At 42.1% G+C, this 17,021-nt stretch overlaps 1 protein-coding gene and 1 non-coding gene across 5 annotated transcripts in view; one reads left to right on the plus strand and one right to left on the minus strand.

Annotated features, from left to right (window-relative positions):
* Positions 1-17,021, plus strand: part of SHROOM4 (shroom family member 4) — a 215,017-nt gene that overhangs the window by 146,271 nt on the left and 51,725 nt on the right. The window contains exon 1 of one of the 4 annotated variants that reach the window (XM_030846649.2): positions 8,611-8,974. The exons of the other annotated variants lie outside the window; for them this stretch is intronic. The gene's annotated coding sequence lies outside the window, so the exon portion shown is untranslated. Of the gene's footprint in view, positions 1-8,610; positions 8,975-17,021 lie in introns of those variants that run through there. 4 annotated transcript variants of the gene reach the window in all.
* LOC115847196 (U6 spliceosomal RNA) lies at positions 1,758-1,861 on the minus strand. Its single transcript, XR_004037226.1, has one exon. It is a non-coding gene; the product is annotated as a U6 spliceosomal RNA (small nuclear RNA).

Here is a 17,021-nt window from a genome sequence, read left to right on the forward strand (position 1 = left end):
GTGATGTGGGAACTGCCCTCTTGGTTCTGGGATGCGCCTCGCCATGAAGTAGAATGTTCCTGCCCCTGGAGCCCAAATTCTATTCAAGCAGCTGCCCTCTATTGTGTACATAGCCACTGGAAGTTGAAGGAAGGTTCCCAGGCTCCCTTGGAAGACAAGACCCCACATAAGTCAAACCAGCAGCAGCCAGTATTTTAAAGAAGCCATTTGAAAATCTGTTTTCAAATGTATGATAGCATTCTTTAGAGTGATGTGTCTCAAACTTGAGCGTGCATCAGAATCACTTGGTGTGCTTGTTAAAATTCAGATGGCTGGGCTCTACTCTCAGAGTTTCTGATTCAAAAGGTCTGGAGTGGGGCCCCAGAATTTCATTTCTTACAAATTTCCCAGGTGATGCTGATGCTGATCTATTCGACAGACTTTGAGAACTACTGTTTAGGGACAAAAACACAGGAATTTGGAAGCAAAGAACTTGGATTCAAGCCTTGTATGATTTACTTCACCTCTGAACTTGAGTTTTTTCTTTTCTAACATGGAGTTTATAAGGTTGTTGGAAGGATTAAATAGAATGGTGTCTATGAAAGTTCTTTGTGAACTGTAAATATTAGCAGTTAAACGGCCTCACAAATAGTACTTGCTGCCACCACCACCCCCCCCCAGCAGATTTTCCTGTGCTTTGTCCCCTCTCCACACAACTTTGTCCCACCAAGTCCATCAGGCGCCTAGGAAAAACTAAAGCCAAGAAGGCCCTGAGTAGTAAAAAAAAATTTTAACCCACTGGGCATGGCCATAATGCTGACCTTGACTTGGCCTCCCTTTTCCTCTGACTGGCCTCTTCTCAACTTGCTCCTCGTTCTTCCAGCCCTGGCCACCTCTCACAGCAAAGAACAGCAACTAGTGCTGACATTGGGGTAAAAACTGTCAGATGGAATTTTTTTTAATTAGTAGCATAAACAGAGGAATCCACTGCCAAGCAGGAAAGCATTTGTTGGGGAAACCATTTTACTAGGTTGGTGGGCTCTGAGCTGATTTCCCTGAGGGCAAAATCCAGATGTTTGAAAGAGTTAAGTGGAATCATAAGTATAATTGCAGATTTCTAACTTAGGAATGTGTCAGACAGTTGTATTAGACAGTTGCCAGGGTAAATGATATGTCTGTGTAGAAAGGTGTCCTTTTTCTTTGGAAACCTTTTCTCATTCAAAACTAATACATGTGTAGTGTAGAAAATTTTGAAATTTTCTAAAGGTATAAAGAATTAAAATGACCCTTAATTCTGCCACACAGAGATAAATACTTAGTGGTAAGATATTGGTACATTTTCATTCAGCCTTTTAATATGTGTATGCTTATACATGAATATATGTGTATGGATATATATTTTTTGAATTGGGCTGGTACTACATAGAGGTTTGTATACTGTTTTTTCACTTTTGTAATGGCAGACTATTATTCCTTCCTGTAGATATACAGTACTTCACCTAACTTCCTAAATGTTGAACAGTTAGGATATTCCTAATTTTACATTATAAATAACCCTGCATTCGATGACACTTCATGTACATAAATCAATGTGTGCATCTCTAATTGCTCTCTTAGGATAGAATCCTTGGAATGGAAAGATTAGATTAAAGGTAGGAACATTTTTAAAAACAGATATAATTCACCTACCATAAAATTCATTACTTTTAAGTGTGAGATTCAGTGATTTTTAGTATATTTACAAGGTTGTATGACCACCACCACTGTCTAATTCCAGAAAAAATAAGCAGTGCTTCACAAATTTGCATGTCATCCTTGTGCAGGAGCCATGCTGATATTCTCTGTATTGTTCCAATTTTAGTATATGTCAGCTAAAGCAAGCACTGTAGGAACATTTTTGTCTCTTGATGACATATGGCAAGTTTCCCTCTAGTAAATGTATACCCAATCCATTCCCATTCAGCAATGTATAAGAATGCCTCTTTCCCTGCAACTTTGCTGACACTTAGTTAAAAAAATATATTGCCAATATCATTGAAAAAGGCATTTTATTGTTTTGTATTTTTGATTAGCTCTTCTTCCTCTGTAACTGTTCTGTAGAGATATGTCATCCACCCTCTTTCCTTTGCATGCATTTACCATGGGCAGTCACATCCACTGCGACAGCCTCGGCTGCCTCCTCTCTGTGGATAATGATCACATGTCCATACCCTGCCCTAACCTCTTTCTGGCACTGCAGCCCAGATGTCAAGCTGCTTGCTGGACATGACTATCTACATTTTTTTTAACATCTTTATTGGCGTATAATTGCTTTACAATGGTGTGTTAGTTTCTGCTCTATAAGAAAGTGAACCAGCTATGCACATACACACGTTCCCATATCTCTTCCCTCTTGCGTCTCCCTCCCTCCCACCCTCCCTATCCCACCACTCTAGGTGGTCACAAAGCACAGAGCTGATCTCCCTGTGCTATGCGACTGCTTCCCACTAGCTATCTACCTTACGTATGGTAGTGTATATATGTCCATGCCTCTCTCTTAATTTGTCACAGCTCACCCTTCCCCCTCCCCATATCCTCAAGTCCGTTCTCTAGTAGGTCTGTGTCTTTATTCCCGTCTTACCCCTAGGTTCTTCATGACCTTTTTTTTTCTTAGATTCCATATATATGTGTTAGCATATTTGACAGCATATCAAACACGCTCATGTCTAAAATCAAACTCATGACTCCTGAAGCCAGCTCTGGCTCTCAACTTCCCTATCTGGATTAGTGATACCACCATTCTCCTAGGTGTTTCATGGTCACCTTAACTCCTCTCTCTACTCCATATTTAATTAGTAGTCCAAGCTTCTTGATTCTGTCTTTTGTGTTCTTCCTCACATCCTTCCCTTCTGCTCCACCCTCACTGTCACTGCTCTACTTCTACCTTTTATTATGTCTATTACACTAGCCTACTCACTTCACTATGCTTTCAGTATTTATCCATATAATTCATTCTACATGTGGCTATGAGAATAATCTTCCTAACATACGCTTTTACCATGTTGCTTTCCTATCCTGGAACCTCCAAAGCCTCTCTCTCGCCTATTGGTAAAGTAAATGCTTTATCCTGACACTTAAGGCCCACCGTGTTGTTGCATCATTCTAATTTTACTTCCTGTGTGCCTTACAGAAACTGTGTTCTTCCTTCAGCATATTCCTGCTTTATCCACTCTTGTTTTTGCAAAACCTGGCATGACCTCTTCCCCAGTCTCCTCCAGCTGAAATTGTCCTGAGTCTTCAAAATCAGAGGCTTTGTGAAGTCTTCCTTGATTCAATTAGCTGTACTTTCCCCTTTTTTTCCTCATTGTCTGGTTTTAGACAGCAATTTTATAGTGTTTTCAACAAAAAATTAAGGAAGCTTGCTTAATAATGTTTTTATTACATGAGTGGCTTTAAATTTTTATTGAAATATAGTTGATTTACAATGTTGTTGTGTTAGCTTCAGGTGTACAGCAAAGTGATTTGGATATGTATGTATGTATGTGTGTGTGTGTTCTTGTTTTGGATTCTTTTCCATTATAGGTTATACAGGATATTGAATATAGTTCCCTGTACAGTAAATCCTTGTTGTTCTCCTTTTTAAAACTCTCATTTTGTTAGCATTTCCTTTATGACACGATATTCTGCCCTGTTTAGTTACTTAGCTATTTTTATTCACCCCCTACCACACTATAAATTTCTTGAGCACAGGAATTATATCTTCTTCATTTTGGCATGTTCCATAGTACCTCTCCAAGCACGTTAAATGTAGATAGGAGCTCCATAAATGCTTGAATAAAAGAATGTTAAAGACTGCCAACTTTTTTTTTTAAGAACTACTAATGACTCAGTTTCGGGAATGAATTCTGTGCTAATGTACAGATGCCAGACAACCCAAATGTCATGGCTTATTCTTCTTTTTCCCTCACTATCCACAGCCAATCCATCAACAAATACTGTAAGCTCTACCTCTTCAAGATACCTCTAATCAAACCTCTTTTCTCTACCCCTACTGCTTCCTCCCTAGAACAAATCACCATTATCTCTTACCTATAAGAGCCTTTTTGAACTGGTTCCCTGGCTTCTACTCTTGTCCTGCCTAAATCTATCAGCCAAGTGAGATTTTTATAAAACTTAGATCATGGTAGTCCTCTGTTTAACAACCTCCAGTAACTTACTTCCCACTACACTGAGAATAAAACACAAACTTCCTATCTTGGCCTTTGGAAACTCCATGATCTGGCCTTGGCACTTCACCAACCTCATGTCCCTGTACTGTCTACCTTGCTCACTGTGCTCCAGCTCTGCTGAGCATCAGCCATTCCTTACTGTCATGTTTGCTCAAAGCAGAGTGAGTAGGTTCTCTTGGTTCTATTTAGGTCCTCACTGTTATTGGACGTTGTCTTTGGGCTTCATGCCTTTAGCAGTGGAGATGACTCAGGGAGTGGCCAGAAGCAATTCTAAAGGCTTTGAGACTTGACTTTAGGCAAAACTTTGGTGGAGTCCATCATTTTGATGAAAATTGGTACTCCAATACTGAGTTTGAGCTGAAGGAGGTGTTTGGCTGAAAGGGAAAAAAAAGAAAATCTTATATTATTCCTGTAACCTTCTTCCCAAGGGATGCTACAAATATTTCTGATAGAAATTGGAGCTGGAGGACAAACATCCTCCACCTTCTTTATCACCCTGGGTGTTGATTTAGGAAATTGGTCATCACAACAGAAGCTGACTCAACAGATGGGGTTCTGTGAACCTATTGTCATTTTCTCTATGTGCTCCTCTGAAGTCTCCCTCAGGCCTCTGGTGTTGCACCCTTAGCTTTTGTATATAAGGGAAGAGAGAAAAGCCCTCTTTGTTATTCAGATTCTTGACTTGCTCCCCTTGCTTCTAGAAGCTATGAAATATGCACCATCCACCTCCTTGCCTTTGGGATCATTGACAAGAAATAGTCTATGATGGGTATTTGTTATCAGATACACATAGATAGAGTATGCTTCACAGCCCACTCTGAAAGAGAATTCCAAGTACTGTGTTTCTAAACTACTAAGCATTTTTCTAGCCCCTAATATTTGCAGAGCTCTCCCACGTCATTCATATGGTTGCTTCGTGCCAACCTTCTTTGGAAAAAGAGGTGTCCCTGTGTTTTAAAGATTCCAATGTGAAAAAGTGGAGAAATGAAAGCAAAAGTTCAAGTATAAAGGCCCTAACCAGATGAGGGTATTGCTCTTTACTTGGAAAGCCACAAGACACCCCTTGACACGTAGCGCAGCATTTCAGGGAGTCTTTACTCCCACCCCAACATCCCTTTCCTTTCTTATTCACTACCCTGGGTTTCCTTTAAGCCATGAATGGATCCTGAGGTGGAGGCTGGAGAGGGGGATCCAGCAGGTTTACATGAAAGTACTTGACCTGGCTATTCCAAGAGGTGAGGGGAGGTAGTCCCTTCTATGTAAAGTACCTGTATCTCAGATGACCCAAATTATAGCTCCCCAACTGACAAGAAAGGCCTTGTCCTAAAAGTTCTCTTTTAAATTATACATACATATATACACCCACATACACATAGATATACACACAGATACACACATACATACCCATACATGTATACAGACATATACATTCACACATTTACATACACATACATGTTCTCCCTTGGTTGGGTCTGTATAAGGAAGGTCTCCAGATCACCAGGTTTCAGGGTCCCTCAGGTAACAGTGTGAGGGTAAGAGGAGGCCTTCAGGGCTCTATATCCGAGGGATATCTCTACAGTGATCAAGCGACTTTTGCCTCCTTCTGTCAGATAAACAAGCCATGCATTGTTCTGTCCCCCAGCTGTGTGCGGGCTTCCCTTCCTGCTGAGCGGGCCAGAATGAGCATGGATTCCTTCATGTGGGGCAGGTGGAATGTGCAGTTTTGGGGTGAGGAAGGCTGGAAGAGCCACAGAAAGTAAACGGAGCTAATCAAGGACACTCTTTTGTGCTTCTCCTTATCTAAACACTTTCAAAAAATGAAAGAGCCTGCAGTAGGTATGGGCCAGACCTCAGGCTAAGCATAACCCCAAGCAACAGGGGCCATATTTTTCTTCTTGCCCTGGGTTGGATCAGAGCCACGGTTCTCTTTCTGCTTGCCCTCTACCCTCCTCCCTCCAAGTAGTTCTTGAGGGGTCTGCTGGGAGCCAGGCTCAGAGACTGGTAGTGCTGTCAGAAGGTATTGGGGTGACACCCCACTACAGCAGCCAGTGGTTGACTCCTTCTAGAATTGGTCCACCTCCCTCCCCTCACCTCTCACAACAGCCTTTATGAGGCCTGTTCTGGGAGCCAGCTTCTGACAGATCTGCCACTTCTGCCTGCATGTGCTCACCCTCTTTGCACCCATGCCAAGTTCTTACCCTCTGAGTGCTTGGAAAAGAAGCAGTCATCTTTTCCTTCCCCTGAACATAGGAGGTGATACTTGCTCATGTTGTCTGGAACTTAGCTCTGCTAAGTGAGAGGGTACTTCTTTTACCTCCACCCCATCTCCCAGCCTCCTTTCTAAATCCCAAACTGGCCAAACTGCTCACATTACTCTCTAATCATCTTCTGCCCAAGGATTTCTTCAGTATATGCTATCTGTGCCCATCTGCCCATCATATCACCTCCTCTGGTGACTACCCAACTGTCATGCTCCACCCTGCCTCCCTACCTGAGCCAGTCCCAAGAACGTGCTTGCACCTTTAATCAAAACTTCCTCAGCCCACCTGGCCACTGACAGGGCCAGACTGCTATCAAATTTGTTATTCTTTACTTTGTTAGGAAATGGGGGGTCAGGGAAGCATTTTTATGGACTGGGTTACTGAGTGGAGAGAGGAAGGCACTTGACGACCAGATTAGGGAAGGCTGGGTACCCAGGCCTGAATATTGACATTAGAAGGGACTGTTTATTCTGATGCTGTTTCAGACCAGGGGTTATTCCCTAGTGTACTGCTAACACTAAAGGTATTATATTCCCTAGTGTATCGTCAGAATGTGGTTATCACACTGGCAGCATCACCATCACTCTAGAGCTTGTTAGAAAGTCAGAATCTGGAGCCCAGTCTAGAGCTACTGAATCAGAATCTGATTCAAGATGGACAGGTGATTAGTCTGGCCACTGAAGTTTAAGGAGTGCTACTCTAGAGAACTAGGCTTGGCATTTGAACATTCTCTTAAGTAGTCCTTTTGCTCTCCTCTTCATCTGGCTTGAAGACATTCTTTTTCTAGCCACTAACAATACCCTTCCCATTATTATTTGGGGTAGAGGATAATATTAATAACGGATATCATTTATTGAATGCCTATCACGTGCCAGGCATGCACTACAGATGAGGAAATTGAGGCTCTGTGACACACCCAAGGCCAAACAACTAATGGATGGGAAAGCTGAGACTCCAAGCCAGATCCACATGCACATAAAATCCCCAAACTTCCCCCTTACAGTACTTCTAACTACCAAAGGAGGGCTTTGGCACCTGCCTTTTGTGGAACAGACAAAAGTCCACCCAAACCTCCCTAGGAGGTACAGAGGGAAGAGAGGGGAAGGTGCCTCCCGGCATGATTTTCCTAGAAAGCGAAGGCCCTGGCATCATTCTTGTCCTGAGGAAGCTCACATAAACCCTCTCAGGGGCCAGAAATGGCTGGAATTGGGACCAGAGGCCAAGGGAAACTGGAGTGGGGATCCAGGAATATTATGAAGGGAAAACCCTAACTCTAAATCCCCAACAGAAATCAAATTCTGATGCCTGAGCTTGGGCTTAGTGTGTGCAACATACTCCTGTGGGGCTGCTCTGGGTTCTGGCTGTTGCATAGGTCATTGAGGACATCATGTGGACCCCCAGGCTGGGGCCTGGGACTATTACATCAGAGCATGCCATAGTTGGATGGGTTGTTTGTGACAATGGACTTTAATGTTTTATTTTGCAGAGAGGAAACAGAAGCCCATAGAGGGGGAGTAAATTGCCAGAGGTCAGAGCAAAATCATGGCAGAGGCAGGGATGCTTACTCCAAGCAGCACTGTTCTGGAGTTGGAGGCTCTGGTGTGAAATGCAGTTTCCTTTGGGTCTGCTCAGGTGCCTGTAGGACGTGCAGACCCTGAAAATACAGCTCAGAATGGTTTGTGAATCTTTCTATCTCAGCAGGACATTCATCTTGGGAGATCTCTAGGTTACTTGCCCCTATCTATGTAAAATCAGCTGTAGTGCTACTTGCTTTTCTGGACCTGGAGGCTGCTGGGCCTGGCTGATCTGGGCTTTCCTTTTCTGGGGCCCAGAGGACCTGCGGAGATGGCTGGGTGGGGTCAACCCAGTCCAGGAAGCACAGGAATTCTTTTAAGTGTATGTGTCTGGGGTATTTTTCTCCCTCACTTACGTGTATTTTTAAAAATTCTTTTTAGACACCCGCTTTATCTTTCCCAAACATCATTTCCTTGCTCCTTTCCTGAGTTCTAGCAGTGGCTGGGGGCCCAGCTTCCTTATTGGCCTCTGAGCTGTGGAAGAGGGCGGGCCAGGGCTCAGAGGAGGCTGGAGTAGGGAACAGGGGGGCTGTTTATGCTGCTGGAACTGCCTTTCATCCTTCCCTTTGCCACCAGGGTGCTGGCTGGTTTCTGGAGCAGCGTCTTCACTCCTATCCAGCTCTTGACACTGGCTTTCATTCCCTAAGGCTGTGGCCTCCTCTAGGCCCAACCAGGCTGATGGCCATACCTTGCCTTCAGTGCTACTCCTTTCTGTTCTTGGAACTGGGACCTGGCTGTGCTTGAGCCCCTTGAATCAAACTCAGGGGCTTGGGCTGATGGCCCCTCTTGTCAAGAGGACTTAAAGGAAGGCAGATGGGTTTCTGCTAAAGGAGGATCCAGCCTGCAGAAAGAAGCCCAGGGGGCTGGCTGGAGGGGTTATTGAGGAGCATCTGAGCTGGCTGGATAACCAGCTCTCTCCTAAGCCATCTCCCCATCCTGGGCAACTTCTATGGTAGGTACTACTGGTAGCCATGGCCATCATGGCTGCTGCTCCCTCTTCCCCCTTTGGCTTTCTTTCTTCAATATCCCGTTTTGCTTCCTAAGAAAGGAATTTGGGGGTAATGAATGATAGGGTGTGTGTTTAATGATAGTGCCTTAGGAGAAAGGGGTTGTTGCCTCCACAGCTAGGCCTGGAGCTACATGGTTGGTGGTTGGCATTTTCTTACCTCTGTGCTTATTTCTCCTCATCCTCTTTCCCCACTGCCTAAGGAGGGGATGGTTTCAACTTTAGGACTACTGAGACTTCCCTTTTCTGACTGCTTCTTGAAGGAATGGCTAGGAGAAGCCTTAGGTGTATAAGCTTTTTGAGATAGATCCCTCTTTGGGGAGGCGGGGTCGTGTGGTATCCTAAAAAGGGTTGGAGGACCTGAGCCTCATTCTCAACTGCTGGTTACTAGCTGTGTGTTCTTGGCAAAGCAGTTCAGCTCTCTGTGTCTCTGTTTCTGCATCTGTAAAGGGGCCATAATAATAGCGCTTACTGATAAGGCTGGAGTGAGGATTGAATCAGCTAATGCACGCAAAGTGTGCAGTGCCAGGTACATCTTAAGTATCCAATAAGTGGTCCCTGTTGTTATTTTTTTTAAGTTAATAGTGTTATGTTTTTATAAGTTAAACTATGCTGAGTGATTTCACACATGGGACTGCATTTAATCCAGACGTTAACTCATGAGTAAGGGATGGTGATCGTCTCCATTTTACAGATAAAGAGTCTACAACAGAGAAGTGACTTGCCCCAGGTCACACTGCTAGGATTGGAATGTGAGTGTGGACTGACTCCAAGTCTAGGCCTCTTCAGGAAGAATAACAGGCCAAGTATTAGACCCTATAGATAGTTTCCTCTCCTTTCCTAATCTAGGGCTAGAAGGCTCCAGCTCTGGCTACAGTTCCTCCACTGGGATTTTCCTCCCTGCAGCTTGTGCTTTTCTCCCAGTGGTCCCAAAGCCCCCACTGCCTTGCTTCTGTCTCCTTTAGGGTTGTTTCCCACTCCTGGAGAAACCCTAGAGAGAGTAAGAGCCTTTGTAAGCTATCTTTCAAAGTGTGGCAAGGGAGTGATGCTAGTGGAACCTTGACAGTGGATGGACAAATCTGGATGGAAGTACTCTTAAACCATCGAGAAGGAAAAGTCTGAGCTGACAGCCCTTAATATAGCACCTACTACATATTGACCACTTGTTATGCATCAGTATGTGTCCCAGATGCTTTGAGAATATTCTCTCTCATCCCCACAATAACCTAGCCAGGTAAGGATTATTGTTTTGGTTTGGTTTGGTTTTTTTTTGGATAAGAAAACTGACTAAAGCTCAGATAGGTTAAGTGACTTACACAGAATCACACATCCAAAATGGTAGTTAGGCTATGAACCTAGTAGATCTGTCTCACTTGTTTTTGTCTCGTTGCCTGCTGGCTTGGTATAGTTGGTAGGATGAGACTAACGTACATGAAATGATGATGAGCAATATCAAACATTATATTATGATGGGCTAAATTGTGGGGACTAGATTACTAAGGACAAGCTCCCTGGAGTAGACATTACTCGAGCAGTACCTTGAATAACAGGTGGTATTTAGAGTAACAAAATGAGAGAGGGCATTCCAGGCAGAGGGAACATTCACGGTAACAACTGAAACCCCATTCTAGGCAGTTGACATTCACGGTCTCATTTGATTTTTTTTACAACTCCATTAACTAGGTACTCTTATCCCCACTTTACAGTCATGGAAGCTAGAGCTCTGAGAAGTGAAAGCACCTGTCTAAAGCAACAGAGCTTTTAAGTGGTGGATTTCAACCAAGGTCCAATTCCAGAGCCTGTGCTAGATTCTACTAGAAAACCAAAAGCAGAGGCACAAAGCTGGTTGCAGGGTATGATCGGAACAGAGACATGAGAGGTTGGGCTGGGTGGGTAAAGATAGCTTATAAAGGGCTTTGAAAGTCTGATCCAGTTTACACTTGCTGCAGGAAAGGTTAAGAAATAGGGAACTAGTGAAGATTCTTGAATAGGAAAGTGCCACAATCCAGTTGTTGTCTGACATGATACGATCTAAAAGCAGTGACTGGAGGTGGAACAAGGTGAGACTGGCTGGCAGAATAACACAGCCATAACACAACACATTTTGGGTTTTGTTTTTGTTTTTTTGGACCTTTGCTCTTTATTTTTTTCTTTACACCTTTATTGGAGTATAATTGCTTTACAATGGTGTGCTAGTTTCTGCTTTATAACAAAGTGAATCAGTTATACATCTACATATGTTCCCATCTCTCTTCCCTCTTACGTCTCCCTCCCTCCCACCCTCCCTGTCCCACCCCTCTAGGTGGTCACAAAGCACCGAGCTGATCTCCCTGTGCTATGCGGCTGCTTCCCACTAGCTATCTATTTTACGTTTTGTAGTGTATATATGTCCATGCCACTCTCTCACTTTGTCACAGCTTACACTTCCCCCTCCCCATATCCTCAAGTCCATTATCTAGTAGGTCTGTGTCTTTATTCATGTCTTACCCCTAGGTTCTTCATGACATTGTTTTTTTTTTCTTAAAGTCCATGTATATGTGTTAGCATACGGTATTTGTCTTTCTCCTACTGCCTTACTTCACTCTGTATGACAGACTCTAGGTCCATCCACCTCATTACAAATAGCTCACTTTCGTTTCTTCTTATGGCTGAGTAATATTCCATTGTATATATGTGCCACATCTTCTTTATCCATTTATCCAATGATGGACAATTAGGTTGTTTCCATCTCCTGGCTATTGTAAATAGAGCTGCAATGAACATTGTGGTACATGACTCTTTATGAATTATGGTTTTCTCAGGGTATATGCCCAGTAGTGGGATTGTTGGGTCATATGGTAGTTCTATTTGTAGTTTTTTAAGGAACCTCCATACTGTTCTCCATAGTGGCTGTACCAATTCACATTCCCACCAGCAGTGCAAGAGTGTTCCCTTTTCTCCACACCCTCTCCAGCATTTATTCTTTCTATATTTTATGATGATGGCCATTCTGATCGGTGTGAGATGATATCTCATTGTAACTTTGATTTGCATTTCTCTAATGATTAATGATGTTGAGCATTCTTTCATGTGTTTGTTGGCAGTCTGTATATCTTCTTTGGAGAAATGTCTATTTAGGGCTTCTGCCCATTTTGGGATTGGGTTGTTGTTTTACTGTTATTGAGCTGAATGGGCTGCTTGTAAATTTTGGAGATTAATCCTTTGTCAGTTGCTTCATTTGCAAATATTTTCTCCCATTCTGAGGGTTGTCTTTTGGTCTTGTTTATGGTTTCCTTTGCTGTGCAAAAGCTTTGAAGTTTCATTGGTCCCATTTGTTTATTTTTGTTTTTATTTCCATTTCTCTAGGATGTGGGTCAAAAAGGATCTTGCTGTGATTTATGTCATAGAGTGTTCTGCCTATGTTTTCCTCTTAGAGTTTGATAGATTCTGGCCTTACATTTAGGTATTTAATCCATTTTGAGCTTATTTTTGCGTATGGTGTTAGGGAGTGATCTAATCTCATACTTTTACATGTACCTGTCCTGTTTTCCCAGCACCACTTATTGAAGAGGCTATCCTATCTCCACCGTACATTCCTGCCTCCTTTATCAAAGATAAGGTGACCATATGTCCATGGGTTTATCTCTGGGCTTTCTATCCTGTTCCATTGATCTATATTTCTGTTCTTGTGCCAGTACCATACTGTCTTGATTACTGTAGCTTTGTAGTATAGTCTGAAGTCAGGGAGCCTGATTCGTCCAGCTCCGTTTTTCGTTCTCAAGATTGCTTTGGCTATTCGGGGTCTTTTGTGTTTCCATACAAATTGTGAAATTTTTGTTCTAGTTCTGTGAAAAATGCCAGTGGTAGTTTGATAGGGATTGTATTGAATCTGTAGATTGCTTTGGGTAGTACAGTCATTTTCACAATGTTGATTCTTCCAATCCAAGAACATGGTATATCTCTCCATCTATTTGTATCATCTTTAATTTCTTTCATCAGTGTCTTATAATTTTCTGCATACAGGTCTTTTGTCTCCTTAGGTAGGTTTATTCCTAGATATTTTATTCTTTCTGTGGCAATGGTAAATGGGAGTGTTTTCTTGATTTCACTTTCAGATTTTTTATCATTAGTGTATAGGAATGCCAGAGATTTCTGTGCATTAATTTTGTATCCTGCTACTTTACCAAATTCATTGATTAGCTCTAGTAGTTTTCTGGTAGCATCTTTAGGATTCTCTATGTATAGTATCATGTCATTTGCAAACAGTGACAGCTTTACTTCTTCTTTTCCAATTTGGATTCCTTCTGTTTCCTTTTCTTCTCTGATTGCTGTGGCTAAAACTTCCAAAACTATGTTGAATAAGAGTGGAGAGAGTGGGCAACCTTGTCTTGTTCCTGACCTTAGTGAAAATGCTTTCAGTTTTTCACCATTGGGGACGATGTTGGCTGTGGGTTTGTCATATATGGCCTTAATTATGTTGAGGAAAGTTCCCTCTATGCCTACTCTCTGCAGGGTTTTTATCATAAATAGGTGTTGAATTTTGTTGAAAGCTTTCTCTGCATCTATTGAGATGATCATATGGTTTTTCTCCTTCAATTTGTTAATATGGTGTATCACGTTGATTGATTTGCGTATATTGAAGAATCCTTGCATTCCTGGAATAAACCCCACTTGATCATGGTGTAGGATCCTTTTAATATGCTGCTGGATTCTGTTTGCTAGTATTTTGTTAAGTATTTCTGCATCCATGTTCATCAGTGATATTGGCCTGTAGTTTTCTTTCTTTGTGACATCTTTGTCTGGTTTTGGTATCAGGGTGATGGTGGCCTCATAGAATGAGTTTGGGAGTGTTCCTCCCTCTGCTATATTTTGGAAGAGTTTGAGAAGGATAGGTGTTAGCTCTTCTCTAAATGTTTGATAGAATTTGCCAGTGAAGCCATCTGGCCCTGGGCTTTTGTTTGTTGGAAGATTTTTGTTGTTGTTGTTGTGGTACGCGGGCCTCTCACTGTTGTGGCCTCTCCCGTCGCAGAGCACAGGCTCTGGACATGCAGGCTCAGTGGCCATGGCTCACGGGCCCAGCCGCTCCACGGCATGTGGGATCGTCCCTGACCAGGGCATGAACCCGCGTCCCCTGCATCGGCAGGCAGACTCTCAACCACTGCGCCACCAGGGAAGCCCTGTTGGAAGACTTTTAATCACAGTTTCAATTTCAGTGCTTGTGATTGGTCTGTTCATGTTTTCTATTTCCTCCTGATTCAGTCTTGGCAGGTTGTGCTTTTTTAAGAATTTGCCCATTTCTTCCAGGTTGTCCATTTTATTGGCATAGAGTTGCCTGTAGTAATCTCTCCTGATCCTTTGTATTTCTGCAGTGTCAGTTGTTACTTCTCTTCCATTTCTAATTCTATTGACTTGAGTCTTCTCCCTTTTTTTCTTGATGAGTCTGGCTAATGGTTTATCAATTTTTTTACCTTCTCAAAGAACCAGCTTTTAGTTTTATTGATCTTTGCTATCATTTCCTTCATTTCTTTTTCATATATTTCTGATCTGATCTTTATGATTTCTTTCCTAATGCTAACTTTGGGTTTTATTTGTTCTTCTTTCCCTAATTGCTTTAGGTGCAAGGTTATGTTGTTTATTCGAGATGTTTCGTGTTTCTTAAGGTAGGATTGTATTGCTATAAACTTCCCTCTTAGAACTGCTATTGCTGCATCCCATAGGTTTTAGGTTGTCGTGTCTCCATTGTTATTTGTTTCTAGGTATTTTTTGATTTCCTCTTTGATTTCTTCAGTGATCACTTCGTTATTAAGTAGTGTATTGTTTAGCTTCCATGTGTTTGTATTTGTTACAGATCTTTTCCTGTAATTGATATCTAGTCTCATAGCATTGTGGTCGGAAAAGATACTTGATACAATTTCAATTTTCTTAAATTTACCAATGCTTGATTTGTGACCCAAGATATGATCTATCCTGGAGAATGTTCAATGAGCAGTTCAGAAAAATGTGCATTCTGTTGTTTCTGGATGGAATGTCCTATATTATCAATTAAGTCCATCTTGTTTAATATATCATTTAAAGCTTGTGTTTCCTTATTTTTTTTCATTTTGGATGATCTGTCCATTGGTGAAAGTGGGGTGTCAAAGTCCCCTACTATGAATATGTTACTGTCGATATCCCCTTTTATGGCTGTTAGTATTTGCCTTATGTATTGAGGTGCTCCTATGTTGGATGCATAAATATTTACAATTGTTATATCTTCTTCTTGGATCGATCCCTTGATCGTTATGTAGTGTCCTTCTTTGCCTCTTCTAAAAGTCTTTATTTTAAAGTGTATTTTGTCTGATATGAGAATTGCTACTCCAGTTTTCTTTTGGTTTCCATTTACATGGAATATCTTTTTCCATCACTTCACTTTCAGTCTGTATGTGTATCTAGGTCTGAAGTGGGTCTCTTGTAGACAGCATATATATGAGTCTTGTTTTTGTACCCATTCAGCCAGTCTGTGTCTTTTGGTGGGAGCATTTAATCCATTTACATTTAAGGTAATTATCGATATGTATGTTCCTATTCCCATTTTCTTAATTGTTTTGGGTTTGTCATTGTAGGTCTTTTCCTTCTCTTGTGTTTCTTGCCTAGAGAAGGTCCTTTAGCATTTGTTGTAAAGCTGGTTTGGTTGTGCTGAACTCTCTCAGCTTTTGCTTGTCTGTAAAGGTTTTAATTTCTCCATCAAATCTGAATGAGATCCTTGCTGGGTAGAGTAATCTTGGTTGTAGGTTGTTCTCCTTCATCACTTTAAATATGTCCTGCCAGTCCCTTCTGGCTTGCAGAGTTTCTGCTGAAAGATCAGCTGTTAGCCTTATGTGGATTCCCTTGTGTGTTATTTGTTGTTTTTCCCTTGCTGCTTTTAAAATGCTTTCTTTGTATTTAATTTTTGACAGTTTGATTACTATGTGTCTTGCCATGTTTCTCCTTGGTTTTATCCTGTATGGGCCTCTCTGTGCTTCCTGGGCTTGATTTACTATTTCCTTTCCCATATTAGGGAAGTTTTCAACTATAATCTCTTCAAATATTTTCTCAGTCCCTTTCTTTTTCTCTTCTTCTTCTGGAACCCCTATAGTTTGAATGTTGGTGCAGTTAATTTTGTCCCAGAGGTCTCTGAGACTGTCCTCAGTTCTTTTCATTCTTTTTTCTTTATTCTGCTCTGCAGTGGTTATTTCCACTATTTTGTCTTCCAGGTCACTTATCCGTTCTTCTGCCTCAGTTATTCTGCTATTGATCCTATCTAGAGTATATTTCATTTTATTTATTGTGTTGTTCATCGTTGCTTGTTTCCTCTTTAGTTCTTCTCGGTCCTTGTTAAATGTTTCTTGTATTTTCTCTATTCTATTTCCAAGATTTTGGATCATCTTTACTATCATTATTCTGAATTCTTTTTCAGGTAGACTGCCTATTTCCTCTTCATTTGTTAGGTCTGGTGGGTTTTTATCTTGCTCCTTCATCTGCTGTGTGTTTTTCTGTCTTCTCATTTTGCTTATCTTACTGTGTTTGGGGTCTCGTTTTTTGCAGGCTGCAGGTTCGTAGTTCCCGTTGTTTTTGGTGTCTGTCTCCAGTGGCTAAAGTTGTTTCAGTGGGTTGTGTAGGCTTCCTGGTGGAGGGGACTAGTGCCTGTGTTCTGGTGGATGGGGCTGGATCTTGTCTTTCTGGTGGGCTAGTCCACGTCTCTTGGGGTGTTTTGGGGTGTCTGTGGACTTATTATGATTTTAGGCAGCCTCTCTGCTAATGGGTGGGGTTGTGTTCCTGTCTTGCTAGTTGTTTGGCATATGGTGTCCAGCACTGTAGCTTGCTGGTCGTTGAGTGAAGCTGGGTGCTGGTGTTGAGATGGAGATCTCTGGGAGATTTTCGCCATTGATATTATGTGGAGCTGGGAGGTCTCTTGTGGACCTGTGTCCTGAAGTTGGCTCTCCCACCTGAGAGGCACAACACTGACTCTTGGCTGCAACACCAAGAGCCTTTCATC

This window comes from Globicephala melas, chromosome X (assembly GCF_963455315.2).
Source record: "Globicephala melas chromosome X, mGloMel1.2, whole genome shotgun sequence".
NCBI classification, from domain to species: domain Eukaryota; kingdom Metazoa; phylum Chordata; class Mammalia; order Artiodactyla; family Delphinidae; genus Globicephala; species Globicephala melas.